The sequence below is a fragment of the Dromaius novaehollandiae genome, chromosome 15, assembly GCF_036370855.1.
Source record: "Dromaius novaehollandiae isolate bDroNov1 chromosome 15, bDroNov1.hap1, whole genome shotgun sequence".
Classification (NCBI taxonomy): Eukaryota; Metazoa; Chordata; class Aves; order Casuariiformes; family Dromaiidae; genus Dromaius; species Dromaius novaehollandiae.
Window position 1 is genome coordinate 4,197,413 of NC_088112.1, and position 13,978 is coordinate 4,211,390.

Sequence of the window (13,978 nt, forward strand, 5' to 3'; positions counted from 1 at the left end):
CATGGTTTACACCCCCCAGGAGTCACAAAAACACATTATGTCTGAAAACAGTAACCGAAGCAATATATACATATACATGTATATATATATATGACATTTCTAACGGACTCTGCAGAAGGTTTACGGATCCGCCAGTTAAAAACAACCCAAACAACTCCATGAGCAAACGGTGCCACCAACACCAGCGGGTGCAGCCCAGGCAAGCAGCAGTGTGTCCCAGCCGTGCCCGGGAGCCTCGCAGCACCCTCGCCGCGGCTGCGGGATCTCCCGGGCCTGGCCAAGGGGGAGCTTGTCGGAGCCACTTTTGGACAGTTTGGAAGTCGAGCTCCCTGAAATCTCAGCACAGAAGCAGCACAAACACAACCCAGGATGCTGGTAGGATGAGACGTGATTTGAACATTTCAGCTTAGAGACCAAAATACTAAATATACTCTTAATTGTCACTGATGCCTCTCACTTGCAGCAGACCCGCGTGGGTAATGGGCTTTTGGGGGAGGAACCCGGCCTGTCCCACCTGGGCCATCGCGCAGCCCCCTCCCGCAAAGGCACGCTCTTCCAAGCGGTAAAGCCCAGGATTTTCCACGTGCATCAGACCATCACTCCGCTAAGCCTGGCCACGGCCGGTATCAGATGGTGAAGGAGATGTTGCATGGCACACGTAACGGTTCTGCAAAGTCACCAGGAGACTGGAGGGCACAAGGAAATAATTCCCTCATAGCCCTTCCAGCCACCCATCGTCAACCAAAAGCATGAGATCTGATTACTTCTTCTCAGCTTTCCTGACCAACAGAACTAATAGCAGTCACAGAACTATTCAGAGCTCCCTAAAACATAGATGTGGGGTATGATCTGGGCCCTGAGCCTTTTGCTGTCCGCAGCTGGAAGCTGTGGCGGGAGGAGCGAGCCCAGTAGCGGAAGCTCCCCAGGCCTGCACACGCGCACCAAAACCGTTCAGCTCATGAACGACTTCTCCGAGCGCGCCTGCACTGCCGCCGCGCAGAGCTGCCTCAAAACGGTTAGAGCGAGTTTGTCGTGGACTCACGTGTTGAACACGGACTGCTTTAATCCCCCCGGCTTGCCCCAGACCCCGCTCAACGAGCCCTCGGCTACCACGTCGCTTTGCGCTTCCTCGGGGGAAACCAGATTTCTCCCGTTTCACGGCCCCCTTCCCCTTTCCCCCTTCCTAACTTCAAAGTTATCTTCGAAGAAAGATTGGATTTGTCCTGGCAAGCTCCAAAGTCCAAACTTTAGTGGCACAAACTTTGTGCCAGTTGAAAACATCTAATTTTCCTCCTTCCAGCAGGATAGAAAACACAGAGCAACTGCAACAGGGAACTTTGGATTTGAAACTGTGATCAAGATATTCTAAGTGTCTCACTTAAACTGCCTTAAACTGTCTCTGCTGACCTTGCCCCTCTGCTAAAGGAGTGATAGTAACATTCAACATGCAAAGAGTACATCGGCTGCCTTTACTGACTGACGTGGGCCGCATTAAGGTCCTCAGAAAGGGTATTTAAGGAGGACAGTTACTGACACCTGTAAATCCCACTGATGCAAACAGGTACCAGAAACGTGCACAGGCCCCTGGTGGTCACTGAGGGAGGTTAGATAAGGGAGAAGGGTTAGCGGATCTTCCCGCTGGGAACACGTCACCCCGTTCTCCATGTACCGTGCTGAAGGGTCTCTGGGCCCAAGACAAAAAGCTGAGCTGGAGCTGTGAAGGCTTCAATATTTGAGGCTCTGCTGAGAGACCAGACCAGGATGGCCCTTCCTTCAGCAGGGCTCTTTCCATGTGAAAAGGTTGCAAATGTGAAATTCACTCCTTCCAAAAGGACCTCACATTGCTAACGGGCAGCTGATCGTGCAAGGTCTCTTGCTCTTTACCCAGCCTTTCCGTAAGGGAACGGTTGAGCGGTGTTACATGGACGGAGGGGATTTATTGGGCTTGCAGGAGGGACCATGTGCTCGCTGAAACAACTGGATGTACACCATTAGCAGTGCGGTAAACATGCCTCATGCTCTGGAGAAGCCACATTTTTCCACTCTCAGGAGACAGGCCTGCTTTCTTACGGTTTCACATAACCTCCGGAACGAGAGTCTGAATCCCCCATCAACGGCAAGAAGGATTAAAGCAGAGCCCTTAGCAAAGCGCGCTTGCTCACCCGCGGCGCCTGCCTTGTTTCAGCGCCTCTCAGGGGGCTGGAGAGCGGCTGGTGGCTGAGGTGAGATGCTGACTAGCCCCATCTTCCACGGGAAATCCCAGCATGCCCCTGTGATCCATGAACATCCCACTATCTGCAGGGACGTTAATACTTCTGTACGCCATGCCTTCGCAAGGTCGGTCTGATGTAGAAATGCTAGAAATGCCACTGATGACCCATCCTAGAAGAGATGGAAGTCCCTTCTCAAAACAGCCTAAATTAACCTCCAGCAGCCATTCCACCCTTCAGTGACCTTGCAGCTGCATTTGAAACAGGGGTGCTACGACAGCTTTCTGCTTTACATGGCCCATATTTGTTCTTAAAGCACTGAATTTGGCTGAGACTTGGCTGACTCTGCAGCAGTTCAGATGCTTGCAGAAGGTTTCGGACACCTCCAGGGTACACAACCAAACCAAAGAAATACCACCAAGACAAACCTTGCTCTTCGGACTCTGCAGCAGGACACGACGAGGAAACGCTCTGGTTGATGATGCAGAGATGAAGGCCTCTGGACCTCTGGTGGGGACCTGCCGCTGTCCACATAGGCTCTGGTGACACAGCAAAGCCTCCTGAACATCTCCCTTGCAGTCTAGGAAGCCATTACAGCCCCTTGATGGCATCTGGTTGCAGTCTCATCACCCACCTCTGAGAGAGGCCTTTCATTTGACTCTCAGCATGAAACCAGCCAGCATGGCAAATGCCCCCTGGAAAATGAACATCTTTGTTTTAAACTGCTTATTTTTCATACAGCATATTCATGGAGCAACAGCGAGCACAGCGTGTTTGAGAGTTTGATATCCACCAAATTTTATTAACTGCCGTGCTGGCCAGGTAGGATTTGTACACTGCCACACGCTCCCTATGATCTCCTTGGGTCAATGCTTTCCAGTCACATGTGCAAATGCTTGAATTAAGACAGTGACATTCGGTCGCAACCTTGCAGGAGAAGCACAGTGAAGAGCAAATAGCACTCAAATTCAGGCAGACACAAAGCTCTGGGCTAAAGCCCTGGTGCAGAGCTTTGGAAGCGCAAAGCACACAGCCTTCATTTGCTTTTTTTTTCTTCTTCTTAAATATGCATGAAAATCCTGCAAAAGACGAAGAGCAGCAGCAAGCAGCAGAGGTAAGCGGCGCTGCTCAATTCCTCGAGCACTCTCCAGCCCTCCACCCTGGCGATGCAGGAGATGGAGAGGAGAGTAGCCGCACAGCTCTGCGTTGCGGGGGTTCGAACACAAGCAGAGCCAGCGATGCCTTGGCTGGTTAGCAATCCTGGTGCTTTGCACCCACCCTCCCGCCGCTGGTCAGCGGGGCTCTGCTGAGCTAGCAGGCTTAGAGGCCAGGAACCTGCTGGGTATTAGCACTTGGCCTCTCAAGTTCCCCCATTTCACTGCATACCAAAATAAAAAGTGAAGCCACACTTATCAGTTAACCCAGGATGGAGTTTAAGTTTTAGCCTGCTGAAATTTCTTGCTGGAATCGTGCACCACGTGGAGGAACCAACCCAACCCAAACCGGACACCTTTAACTCCTCCACAGTGGAATTGTACTGAGGCTGGTGGCCGGTGAAGAGCTGGCTGGTGAGCTCGGCACAGAGCGAACGCCTGCCTGCAGTCCTTCTGCCAGGTGCCCAGACTTTGAAAATGCACGTAAGAATTAGCTGCAATGCTGAACAAAGACATAAATGCAGTCAAAGCAGAGATGCTGAATTCCCACACCACACATTCAAAACTGTAAATCAGAACATGCATAGCAGAGCTTTCCTTAACTACCTTAAAACACACACACACACCCCGGGGCTTTTGCATTGGGATACCTTAGGCTCACCAGCTATGCCAAGCTACAAGCGCAGTGACGCTGGAGCACCGTGGTCTCGCTCGAGGGAAGTGGCAGCTGCAGGCAGGGCTCGAGGGCTGGCACCGGCAGGTTTGCCCCCACCAAAGCCTCAGAGCCTCCAGCGCCGCATCTGCCCTCCAGGGATCAGCAGCACATTAGGTTGCCCTCAGGTAAAGGTGGTGTTCTCCTGACTGAAGGCAGTTCTCCAGTTTTTTGGATGGTTGATCAGTGCTTTATATCCGCTTTAAATCAGATGCCAGCCTGCACCGTGTGAGCAGTGCAGCTCCTGCGCTGGACTGCCCTAAGCCATGTCAGCAGCAAACAGCACACACAACTAAAGACAAATTCACCCTGCAAATGCAGAGCCCTAAATCCCCCAGTGCAAACAGGACTAAGTGGCAATGGATTCGTGGCCTCCAGCTGTCTCTCAGGAAAAAGACCCTGCCATTAATGTGGCCACAGCCGTGTCCCATGAGAGCCCAAGAGTGGGAGCACACAGCCCCCACCAGCCGCCCTGGCTTCCCTTGGCAAGGCAGAGCAATCCAAAGCAGCCCGGCAGGACAACTGCTCCATGCCCCTATCTTCTCCCATGCACAAAGATGATGAGATTTTTGCTTTGACCCCTCACACATCAGAAATGCTCACACTGATCTTCACACAGGAGGATTTAAACTCAGAATGATTGTGTGTGCGACATGTAAAATGCTCTTGAGCTGCAGAAAGAAGTGGTAGGTTTCATGCCCTCCAGTCCAGGGAACAGAAGCCATGCTATGCTGTAGCCATTACCCCACAAGCACGACAATTTAGCTATCGTTAGGGAGAAGAGTTTGGTAGATACTCAATATACCTCATGTCCATATACCTATACCCTTAGCTACCTGGCTCCCTCTTCCACAAGTCACAGCTCCGAAGCAGCGCAGCTCCCTCCGTTACCTGTCCGCTCCACACAGCCAAACACATCTACGCAGGCTCCTCCCGGCTTTCCTGCAGCCGCAGCTCATGCAGCCCGTTGGTGCTCGTGGGTACTCAGGCTTTGCGGGAGCCGTGCTGACTGCCTCCGTGGAGGAGGCAACTCATGCACGTAACTGCCCATCTCTGGCCTGCAAGCCTGAGTGCTCTCACTGTTCCTGGCACGCCACACTCCCTTCTGCCTAGATTTTTACTTGTGTTTCCTAAAGCACCAAGAAGACTTTGAACACATTGGCCAATACCAACTGGATCTGACAGAAAGACAAAAGCTTCAAAGATTCTTCTTGTTTTAAAACAGGCACCTGGATAACCTGAGAGGAAAGGGTGCAGCGTTATTGAACACCTGAGCATCCAGATGAGCGAGCAAGTACACATGCCCTAGGAAACCACCTTGCCCCAGCTCCACAGCTGACACATGCACTGGTTTTACTTTTGCATAAGGCTGCATGCATTTGCGGTGGGATGATATTTGCCTGCATAACCCTTTTCTTTGCACTGAATCCTTGCCGTCAAAGCGCAGCAAAGACGTTCGATCCTGCTGGGCATGCGCATGGGATCCTTCATGTTCACCTTAATGACATCTAGGCTGCTGTCCTGGTTTTAACTGGCATGCCGTCCATACACATGCCATGCAATGCAACACAGGCAGCTGTATTTAAAGCAGTTTAAAACCAACAGCAGAGACCAGATCAACATCTGGTGCACAAAGATTCTCAGCTTTGTGCAGATTTTTTGCTGTTTTTTAGTACATCAGTAACAGAGTTTTCAGTGGGGAAGGTATGTTGTCAGCCTAGGACACAACTCACGAAATAGGTTACTTGCTTCCACTGGCAGCCTTCCATGAAACTACATCCAGTAACACAGGACCTACTCGGTTTAGGGTCTTAATCAGGGGACCTGGTGTCTTGCACCATTAGGACACAGTGGCATGATCCAATCTTTTTAGTAAACATAATGCTGTCATTTACAAGCTGCTTGGAAGCCCAGATGAAAAGAGATGAAGATCTCCATATGGAATCCAGATGAAGAAAATACAGCCATCCTTCAGCATTAAGGAGAAAATAGCTGTGGAGGATGATCTGTGGTCCTTTTCCCTTCATGGTCAATGACAGCTCGTAGAGACTTAACAGGCAAGCTGCGCAGGACTCTTCCCTGCAATGAACAGTGTAGGCCTTTTGGGTCACCAGTAACTCCTGCTTTGGAGAACGAAGATTTAAAAAGCACATAATGCATATTAAGTAAACATAAAATAGAATAAAATAATGGAATAACATAAAATAAACAGTTTGGACAGCCTTCTGCAGCACGTCACAGGAAACGGTGCTGGGCCAGCATGGCATAACACAGAGTACCGTGAGTCCTAGAGGGCTCGAGGGGACAGACAAGACCAGGAAAACCCCAAAGCGGCTGTCAGCCTGCCCAGCGCTGCCAGCCATCTCAGCTCCAGAGAGAGCAAGGTTTGGTTCTGCTGGAACCAACTGCCCTGTCTGAATTTCTTGTGAACGATCGCAACAGTGGTGTCTCTTCAAACTATACACCATACGCACATCTCACGCCCCATCCAAAGGGAGAACCCAGCATGTTACAAGCCTTTACTCTAATGCATATCATTACTTAAAAAAGAAAAAAAAAAAAGAAAAAAAAACAACTAACAAAGGTTCTTATTCAGTAGCCAGGGTTTTCAAAGATTTTTTTTTCCACTGAAACACCTCCTGGATTTCAGAAGGATTTGGGAACTGAAACCTCTGATTCATTTGAAACTTCCAGTACGCTTATTAAATAAATCTCCGTGCTTTATCACTGGAGGAGGGGGAAAAAAGGAAAACACTGAAAATGATGGCCACCTCAAGCTGAAGGAGATACAAATACAGTAGTTCAATATGTCATTCCCCTAGGCAGCTGACCTCAGGTGTGCAAAGCCTCTCCGCCAGTAAATCCCCCTTCCCCATGTGCCTGTAAATCTCCTGGAAGCACCTTGAGAAGGATGCCCACGGGGTTTGCTTGGCAGCACGGCCCAGAAGGAGCATCACAGCTTATGTGGGAAAGCACACAGCAGCTGTCTTGAGTGCTTCTGAAGGAAAGCAAGAATAGACAACCTCTGCAGGCAACCCTACACAAACCAGTGAGAAATTCCACTTCCCCGCCTTCACAGTGCACTAAATCCTAGGGCTTGGCTTCTTGGATTTATATTCCTCCATGGTTTCATTTTTCCCTAAAAAAAATTCCAAGCTGTTAAGCTTCAAAACTTAATATTTCCTTAACTCAGAGCTTTTCAGCTTGACAGCTCTTAAACATAAACCTCTTTAATTGAAGTCTCCTGAATTAAGCTGTCTCCAGCAAGTCACCATCTCAAGCCCTGCCTGAGGAGCCTCAGTCTTTCTGGAAGGATTGGTCGCTCCTCACCCAGCTGTTGAGGGCTTCTCACCACCTGCCCTGTGGGGCTCCAGGCCTGCTATCGAGTGGGCAGCCCCTCGCTCTGGAGGCTGCATGCCAAAGCACGTCACTGCAGTGCTGTGCGTCCCTGCCGCAGCTTCCAGGTGCCAGTGCAAAGCACTGAGCATCTTGGGAGCAGCTTGGGGTTCAGACGCATTACAGCTGCAGGCGCCAAGCAACTGGTGACATCTTGGACCCCTCAAAACCCAGTTGCTGCCCTCAGCCTGGGCACAACTGAACAAGACCTTGGAGCAAGTCTAGTGGCTTTGAGACAGACACAGGTCAAATTCCCTTTGTGGGCACATACAAAGGAGCAGATGGGACAGCTACAACCCCTGAGGTCTGGTACACAACCTCTGAGCCAGTGGGTTGGAGGCAAGAAGGAAGAAATAGAGGGTGCGTGAGGAGCCGCCAACAGGCAGAATAAGGACTGGGTGGGGGAGCCTACCAGCGGAGCACTGAGTTTGCAACGGTCCAGATATTGAGAGCACAATCAATTAGGGAAAGGGTGCTGCTAGCAACAGCAAGGGGAAGGAGAACAGATTGAAGGCGGAACTAGGTGGAAAGAGAAGGATCAGAACAAGCAGGACTGAGAGAACCTTGAGGAATAGTGATGAACCAAGTTAGCAAAGAGAAGGCTATGACAAGATGTGTAACTAGGGGAGGAATGAGTTGGAAAGGACTATCTATATCCATAAAGCAAGAGGGAAAAAGCAGAAACATCTCTCCTAGTTTTCAGCTCTAAAAAAGAACCCAAGATCCCCCAACCTCCTTGTCCTTAAGTGCTCTGTGGGATTGCAAGGACTCAATCTCCTTCTTTGATCTTCATCACTGTGATCCCATGACATGGTACTGCCCTTACTCCACTGGCAGGAGACTGAGCAGGCAAACTTTATTCCACATATAGACAAATTTACAGTAGGAAAAAAAATGACTTTTTTTTTTTTTTAATCAACACCAGTAAATCATTTTGACAAGAGAAATGCACAAAGCTGCTCTAAAAGCTGTATAGCCTTGGCAATCTGTACTGTACTCAGGCAAGGTATTGCATCTCCACTCTCTGGTCATCATCAATACAGATCTTTGCTGTTCCTTTTACATATCACTCTCTATGACACTAGGTAGGCTGGCTTTAAAGGAGCCTAATAACACTCCAGTGCACTTACTGAGGTTACTGACTTTTTTTTTTTAGGCTGTATTTAATTTTCTAAGTGGTGCATCTCTCCAACAGATTTATGAGATAGTGGACAACTACAATCAAGTGACTAATGAGTAAAGCTTTCCATTTAGTAATAAGGTCACCTCCAGCATTCAGGACCCCTTTCCCTGCCCCTTAACTCCCCCTCACCCATACTTTTAAGCATTTCCACGTGGAAAACTTGAAGGAAATAGCTTTTAACTAAACCCCATTCCCCCACACGCACACACTTACATACAAAGAACACCTAAAGAACCTGTCCATGTTTTCTTCTTCTTTTAGTTATGACCATTCTTTTCAGGCACATCTGTCCACTGTCAGTAGGTCCTTCTATCAGCTTGGGCTCTTCTTAGAATAAAATTTAGTTCAAAGAGCAAAGGAACTGAAAGGGCACCATGGTCTTCCCGTGTCCCAGGATGTATGAACATGCAATTGCTCTGCTCCTCCATTTTCAGATGCACACAGTTGAGGTATAAATAAAGAAGTTCCATTAATAGTTTGTGCTACCAAAAACATTCTGCATATAGGCCGCTTCCAAATCTGCGGGTACATGGAGATGTGACACTCAGTTAAAGCAATGCCAGTGTGATATATACTATCACTGCCCCAATATACCATGGTTTGCATTACTAGAGGTTTCTCAGCAAGGACATCCTTGGGAAAATACCACAATTGCAAGCCTGGGGACAAATGTAAGGAGTAACAGGACAGAAATTAAGAGAGTAAGGCATGGATAAAGGTGGCTTCTGCAGTGAGATGCCAAGTAACTCTACACGCTACAAAATGGCTTCAACTCTCCCTGCTGTTATTCTTCATGAAAAAAATATCAGTTAAAAACCATAGGCTTAATCTCAAAACAACTATGAAAATTTACATCCTCATTCCAGAGAAACTCCTTTTCTCTTAAGGGTCCTCTGCTGACCCCCTGCCCCCGCCCAGTGTCTCTAGTCTTCCTGTCCTCACTTTTGACCCTCATTCTCATTACTTTTGAGTCATTGCCCTTTCTCACTCTTTGTTTTATCCCAGGATCCTTTCCCTACAAAGTGTCTTCTGGTTCTGTTAAGGATAGCTAATATGAGAAGTGGTGGAAGGGAAGAGCAGCCAGTTTCTGAAGAACATAAGCAGAGAAAGTAAATACATGGCAAATCACATCATTTCAATTGACCACAGCTCACACATGCAATTAGAGGTTGTCTCTGTAGAATTTTATAACATCTTAATTAACACTTATTACTTTTCTGATCGACTTATTTAGTCCAAATAAAACATGGCTTAAAACACACTCTTAAAAGACACACTTGCATACAAGGCAACCACTGAAGAGTCAATCCAGTGGAATGGACCTCCAAAATGGAATTGATCCCAAAGCAAAGTGCAAATGTAGGTCTAAAAAAAAAAAAAAAAAAAGAGACATTCCCTCTACCACCTGAAAAAGGAAAGAAACGTGAAGCCCTTACAGACACACCTCAGTTTTTCACCAGTTCTCCTGTGAGCAGGAGCTCAGCAAGCTCAGCAAGCTCAGCTCTCCTCCTTCCATCTGATCACGAGAGTCAGTATTCAGACAGAGCAATCCTTAATAAATACCAGCTCACAAAACCTCCAAACCTCACTCAACACAACCAATTGGGCTCACTGCTGCTTGCCAGGACCTACTGCCCATTAGACAAAACAAGGGAAATAAAGGCACTCCATCTAACACTTCACTCCAAAACCACTTAATTCATTTGCAATTTGTATACGACATTTCATAAGTGGGCTGTCATCTTTAATTCCCCTTGGGAAAACAGAAGAGGAATAGGGATCTATCTGCTCATTCCACAGAGAAAGAGGGGAAGAAAAGTTGGGAAGAGTTTGGCTGCTACTCAGTAATGGCACGTTGGAAGGAGACAGGACATAGCCTGAGGTATCTGGGTAAAATTATGAGAAGGAGAAGACAGAGAACTTGTTCCAGCATGAACTTAGGCCCTGAGGGGCTGTCTGGGTGGCAAGAAGCCCAGAACCACCACCCATCCTGGCCCTGTTTTCCATTACCTCAGCCCACACACACTCCCTTCCACCCACTACCAACTACTTTTGAGGAGCTGTTCCTCTCCAAATGCTGGAACAAGAGCTGAGCACCAACAAAGCAGAGAAGAGCCCAGTGCTCTCTGCAGCACAGAAATGTTGGGTTTGAGGGAACCATGCTTCATTCTGGCAAAGTAGCATGATTTGCAAAAGCACCAAATAGGACCTCAAATAAGACAGATCTAAAATAACAAGATACAGATTAAGATCCCCTAGGTGGAAAAAGGACAGTATCCTTGTATCATCATCATCATCATCTCTGAAATCAGATGTTCAGAAACCCAGAGACAAAATAGACCTGTAGGAGCAGTTGTAGCTGCAGCCAGTGCACTGTGGCAGAGAACAGTGCAGCTACCTTCCCTACACAGGCCGTGGTACCAGTACAGGTACCCCTGCTCAGCTGTCCACCCTTGTCTTTGTCCTGGACAGGGCGATGCTCCCAAAGTGTTTATTTACAGGGACTACAGGAAAGAGCTCATCTTAAAGAACGAAGCACTTGCCAGAGGACATGAAGCATGAAAAAAGGAAGGAACAGAGGTCCTGCAACAGGGAGGGGAGCAGGGTGAGAAATGAGTGGAGAAAGCAAATATAGGAGAGGCCACGGGACAGCTGCCTGGAGACATTTCAGTACTCTGCAAAGGGAAGGTGAGCAGTCTGCCTGAGGTAGAGAGAAAGTCTGTATTTGCATTAATGCTCTACCATCCTTGTATCTACACTCCCCAAGAACTGACAGCCCTCAATAATGAGTACAAGTATTCCTATCAAAACAATATTTTGTTGCAATTATGTCATTATTAATACCATAGAAGCTTGCTTAAGGGAGCTGCTCTGTAGAAAGTCAAAAACAGCACTTCAATAACCCACATCTGGTATTTGGTATCTTCTTTTTAACAGGTACTTTCACATGGGAGCTTAAATTGAGATTTTTAGAATTCAACCTCTTAGGTTCTGTTCAAAGAACTTAAAACATTCTATGAAGTGAAAGACCTGGCAGCCACATGCAAATATCCTAGAGAATACCCCTGCACAGCCTCGCAGCCCCACAGGAGTCATCAGATGGCCAGCACAAACAGGAGTGAAGTGTTTGGAGACATGACTGGCAGAAATGGGTGAAGTATGATGTTTTGGGGAGGGACAGGGCAGACTGCCATGCGGCAGTGAGCCAGACATGGAACAGATAGCCACACTAACTGCTTTTCACAGCTAAAGCTGCAAAAACATAAATAGGCAGAAAACAGAGCAAGCAAGCTAAATAGGAGACAAGCTCTCATCTTTACACCATGATGCAGATGCCACAAAGATGCCTCATGACACTTAACAGGAGCCTGATGAAGCTTTGACATTGCACTGCACCTCTTACAGCATAGGAATACATTTTCCCTTAGAACTGCCCATACAGGCTGCCTTCCACCTCCAGTCCTTCTGACAAGCATGGCTGTGCCCCACAGACCTGGATCAGTCAGTGACCTATAGACAGATGATTTCCCAGCTTTTCTTAAAAGTTTAGTATCCTGAATATTTTATTGGCTAGATAGTCTCTTACTGAAATTACTGTACAATTTTCACTTGTTTTGGCCAAAATTGAGGGCAATTTTGCTTAAATGAGCCTGTCTCTGCCATTAGCTCTATTTCACTAGGGAAATTTGCTCTCACTTGTGCATATGACATCATCTATTGACATAACCCCACCAAAATAGGCATTTCAAACCCTCATACTCTGCCATTTCACATACTGCAATTATAGTCAATCTTAAATGAATCTTTTGACACTAGACTCACACTGTATTTTGCTTCTCTACAATGCACAAAGCTTTCCCCCCCCTTCCCCCCCCCCCCAAGAGAAGTTTGCTTCTGGAGAATTGCACTGGTTTCCATCACAGCTGGAATCTTGACTATAAAGTCTAAGCTTTTTACAATAGGAAACCCTAAAAATACATTGTTTCAGTAACCAAATTACATTCTGCTTCTAAACAATTTGCAAGAGAGCCAGTAAATAGGAGACCCAACACCCAGCTTGCTTGCTGCTAAGCTAGTGCCACAAAGATTTTTGTAATGTCTTGTGAAGGCAACAATGAAGAGCAGAAAGACCAACTTTTATCTACTAAACCACTGTAGGATCCCAACTGATGTGAGCCCTTCAGCAGTAAAAACCCAAACTGCTAAAACATGCTTTTTATATCATTCAATTCCCCAAAATGGAAGTCAGTTGCATTAATTCTGAACTCCATAGGGAGGGCTAAATCAGGGTTTCATAGTTACTGTACTACTGTTTAAATGCTTTATTCTTGTTCTGCCTTCATACCATTACTGTACAGAGTTACTGTGTGTTCTATAGCATTCAAACATTTGAAGTGCTACAGCATTCAGGTAAGAGCTTTGAGGAAAAGTTCAATAGTAGATATGTCATTCATGCTTTCCTCTTTTCAACAGGAAAATGCCCTTACACCTTGGCATTTCTATTTTATAGAACTGAGAATGGTCCAGCAGATTGTTTTAACTCAGCCTTTTAATGCCCTTGGTAGGCAATAATCAAAAAAATCCATTATTGGCTCCATTTTGTCATCTTTTTAAGATGACACTTTAAAGGCAGCTTCTGGCTTAGCAAGTCACCAGGTTTGATCACAGAACTATCTCCCAGAGAAAGCCAGTTTTTCATACACTTTGCCCACATTTGTTAACAGTATGATTAAGTTGAACATGGACAACCATTATCTGGAGTGCTGCTGAACATGATCTAAGGAACTGATACAGGCGACCTACGCATTTGAGCTTTTGGGATTTGCAATCCTGGAAGATTGGGGACTAGCTTCCCACCATTCCCAGGAATGTATCCACTGGCATTGATCTCACTCAGTCTAAGAGCACTCTAGACACACCCTACAGCGTTCAAAGAGCTTAACACTCTTCTCCACAAAACCCTTACAAGATTCATTAAGTGACACAATTTCGGAGAGTGTAGCCCTTTATGGGAACAGCACAGCCAGCATTTCCCAAATCGTAAGTATTACATTTTACAAGTGGAGTCACAAGCCCTACAGATTCAACTGTTAGAGAGAAACCATAAACCAAGTGCAATCAAGCAGGGTCAGAAACTGAGATGCAGGAAAGGCTGTTTTAGGCAATTATATAATTAGTGGTCACTTCCAGACAAGAACACAGCCCAGCTTACCACTTAGTCTTCTCACCAAACCATCTGTTCAGTAGCTGTTAAGCTCATGTAATTGGAGGAAAGTTGTCTTTGAAGTTGACAGCATAAATGAGACTATCTAATGCGTACTTG